A 4,272-nucleotide genomic window follows, 5' to 3' on the forward strand; every position below is an offset into this window, starting at 1 on the left:
TGAAAATCCTCAGATAAGTTCTTAAACCATTATTTCTATTTTTATAAAAACACTGCCCAGTCCACCCTCCACATGTAATTTGCACTCGGGCCTCCTTTCTGTCTTAGTGACCAAAACCGCCCAGCTAAGCTGCCTTGATCCTCCCCACGCCGCCTCTTGCATTGTTCTCCGTCTGCAGTGTTGTTTTTGGCCCCTAAGTTAACGCTATTGCTTCCTGATGGCCGAGTGTGTTTCCTCCTTTTCTAGATTAAATAGGATCTATTCCATGGGACAAGAATGGGGCCTTTCAGCTGGGGTTTGAGGCGCTGGTGAAGTGGGGGTGAGAGGAAGTGGGAAGGGTGGCTTGTGAAAACACCTTGTTGCAGGGTGCTTTTCATTTTGCACAGAGAGCATCTGTTAAACCACGCTTTTCAAAATCAGTGTGCTCGGGACCGAGGGAGACAGACTGCTGAAATGCAGGTTCTGGGCAGCAGGTCTGTGGGCCCAGAGGGCTGCGTGTCCAGCCAGCGCCCACACTGCCGGTGCACTGCCCCCACTGTGAGAGGTGAGGGGCTGAGGGCTTTGTTTTCTTGTGCATAGGCCTTTGGGAAGGAGTGAAGACATTCTTGTTTCTCTCGTGATTCGAGACCGTGTCAGTGGAATGAAAGGGCGTGTAACTGTACACACGTGATGGTTCTTAACTTTCCGAAATTTCCTCTTTTTATAGCAGGATGAGACAAATTGTTCAAAGTTTATTCAGCTTCTTCCTGAGCTTGTTGTGAACTGATGGTTTTAATAATTCCTTTCCCCATTGTTTCTGATCCCAATCCTTGGGGAAAAGGTTTCCTTGTGACTCAGAAGCCAGTTCTTCCACATCAAATTATTTCTTTGAAGAACATGGGGGAGCAAAACTACTTCTTACTTTTCTTTGGCCTCTCCTTTATGGAAAGGTTCAGCTCAAACAAGGTGGGCACACAAACCTTTTCCTCCCAGGTTGGTAACTTTTGCTTCACTGCTTGGCCCCTCTCTGCCCCCAAGGACATGCTAGCAGAGCCCACTCGCCACTGTCCTTTCCAGCTGGGAGGCCACTGTCCTCTGTGAGGTTGCTCAGACAGGAGGTGAAAAATCTGGAACACTGTCATTGCTCTGCTCCTCTCCAGCCTTGGGAGGCCCTGGGGGTTCAGGCCTCATCTGTGGCTGCCCTGTGGACCCTGACAGCAGGTTTTACAGCTGTGCCCTTCAGCTGTTCCCTCCCCACCTTGCCCTTGACTACTTCAAGGCTTGTGTCATGTCCACAGAGCTAAACACGACACAGGCTTCACTACAGAGTCCAGGCCTCACTTCCAGCTGGCTCCCTCCTTGGGTGTCCACAGGCCATCAGAGCGGTTACGTCCAAGTCTGGACTGGCCGTCTCCCCTCTCGAGTCCTAGTTACGTGACTCACACCACCTTCTCCGTCATTCAGATTTCAAACCTTAGGGCCTTCTAACTGTAGAAATAATCACATGTATTAAGTTTGGGGAAACCCGGAAAAGCACAAGGTGGGCAATGAAGCCCCAGTAACCCCAGTCTCCAGAGGTAACAACCCTTGCAAACATGCCGGTGCATTTCCTTCTAGTCTTTTTTTTTTTTCTAATCACATGTATCTTCCCCTCTTCCTCCAAAATGGGTCATTCCATATTCTTCAACGAGTTTTCACTTAATAACACCGCCTTGAGTTTGCCCCATTTCACTGAATAATTTTCTAAATCATTATTTTTTACTGGCTGCAAAGAACTCCAGTTTGGAATCATACCAAACTTTTCTTAATAGTCACCTATTGCTGGGCATTTTGGTTGTTTCCAAACTTATGAACAGCTGTAATGCACACCCATGAGTTTTCTGCATGGTGCCCATGGTTGCTTGAGTTAGTGCCGTGTGCCAACTTCACCATCTCTCTCTGCCCACTGCTGGCCCTGGCCCAGGGGCAGACTGTCTTTTCTCTTAAACTCGGGTGAAATTAGCAGGGTTTCGTTGCTTTGTTTTGAAATAAACTCTGGATTTTTTTTTAACGTCTTTATTGGAGTATAATTGCTTTACAATGTTGTGTTAGTTTCTGCTGTATAACAAAGTGAATTAAACTCTGGATTTTATATCATGCCTTTTCCACTGTGAGATGATAAAGATAGTTTCTTCATGGTTTTTTCTAATACTTCTATGTTTAATTTTCACTTCTAAAGCATTGGTGCATTAAGAATCAATTTCTCAGATAGCCACATAGTCATCCCAACACCATTTATTGAATAAATCCATCTTTCCTCCAGTGATGTGAAGCAGCACCTTTAATATTCTACTAAACTCCTGGGTGTGTTTGGTTATACTTCTGGCTCTATTCAGTTCCATTTACTCATTTGCAGGGATCAGTGTCTCAGTGGTTTAATCATGGCAGCTTTATGATATGTTTGCATGTCTTGGGCTAGTCCTCTCTCTTTACTCTTCATTTTCAGAATTTTCCTTTCCTTCATACAATAGATGAACATTAGAATGACAGCTAGATTAAAAAGATTGTTTTAAAATTGGGAATCATTCTGAATTCATAGAATAATTTAGGGAGAAATTGACACTTTTACAAAATTAACTCGTGAAAATAGGGTTTGTGCCTTTTCATTTATTCAAACCTTTTGTATTCCTCAGGAGCACTGTTCAGAATTCACATATGGACATAGAATGAAGAGTCTTCCCCTAGGCTATGACTGCTAGTCACCAGAGGCAGTCCATGTCACTTGTTTCTTGTGTGCACATCCAGAGATTTTAAGCTTATTTAGCATTTAAACAAATGCTAGCATATATGTATATTCCATGTTATGCTCTTTTTCCACGTATTAATATATGTTGGCAATCTCTTAATATCAGCACATGAAGAACCTTCTCGTTCTTTTTTTATTTATTTATCTTTGGCTGCGTTGGGTCTTAGTTGCGGCACGCAGGATCTTCGTTGAGGTATGCAGGATCTTTTGTTGTGGCACAACTGCTTCTCTCTAGTTGTGCCTGTGGGTTTTCTCTAATTGTGGCACACAGACTTCAGGGCATGTGGGCTCTGTAGTTTGTGGCATGAGGGCTCTCTAGTTGAAGCGCGCGAGCTCAGTAGCTGTGTTGTGCGAGCTTGGTCACCCCACGGCACATGGGATCTCAGTTCCCTTACCAGGGATCGAACCCGCCTCCCTTGCATTGGAAGGCAGATTCTGGACCACCAGGGAAGTCCCCTTCTCATTCTTTTTCATACCTAAAAAAGCGTAGGGTTCTATTGTAGGGACATACTATCATTTATTTACGTAATTACTCTTCTTAAATGATAGACATCTGTTTCCAATCTTTTACTATTACAAGCATGGCTGTCATAAATAATTCTGTATACGTATCATTTCCCATGTGTGAGTATATCTTTGGAAGATATTTCTGGAAATTGATTTCTGGAAGTAGAGTTGCTGGGCCACAACACACATATATTTGTGATTTGGCTGGATTTGGCAACGTTGCCCTCCATGGAGGTTGTACTAATTTACACTCACCTGCCATGTATGAGCGTGCCTGTGTCCACACCTTTCTCAACACACTGTTATCAAGCTCTTTGTTCCTTACTAATCTTAAAAGTGAGAAATATCTCAAATTGGTTCTAATTTGCATTTCAATTACTATTAGATTTAGCATAAACGTTAAGAATCTTTTATACTTTTTTCTATGAACTTTCTGTTCATGTCATTTCTGTTCATATCATATCCTATTTCTTCCTACTATTTATGTTAAAAGTTTCCAAAAATCAGTATTGTAGGGCTTCCCTGGTGGCGCACTGGTTGAGAGTCCGCCTGCCAATGCAGGGGAGGCAGGTTCATGCCCTAGTCCGGGAAGATCCCACGTGCTGCGGAGTGGCTGGGCCCGTGAGCCATGGCCGCTGGGTCTGCGCATCTGGAGCCTGTGCTCCGCAACGGGAGAGGCCCCAACAGTGAGAGGCCCGTGTACCACAAAAAAAAAAAAAAAAAAAAAAAAAATCAGTATTCTAGAAGTAAGCTTTTTGTAAAATGATTACAAACATTTCCCTTTTTTTTTTTTTAAACAGAGAACAGGAGTACTTATTTAAAAATTTATTTATTTAGGGCTGTGTTGGGTCTTCGTTTCTGTGCGATGGCTTTCTCTGGTTGTGGCAAGCGGGGGCCACTCACTATCGCGGCCTCTTTCGTTGCGGAGCACAGGCTGCGGACGCGCAGGCTCAGTAATTGTGGCTCACGGGCCCAGCTGCTCTGCGGCATGTGGGATCCTC

Source organism: Stenella coeruleoalba, assembly GCF_951394435.1.
Source record: "Stenella coeruleoalba genome assembly, chromosome: 2".
NCBI lineage: Eukaryota > Metazoa > Chordata > Mammalia > Artiodactyla > Delphinidae > Stenella > Stenella coeruleoalba.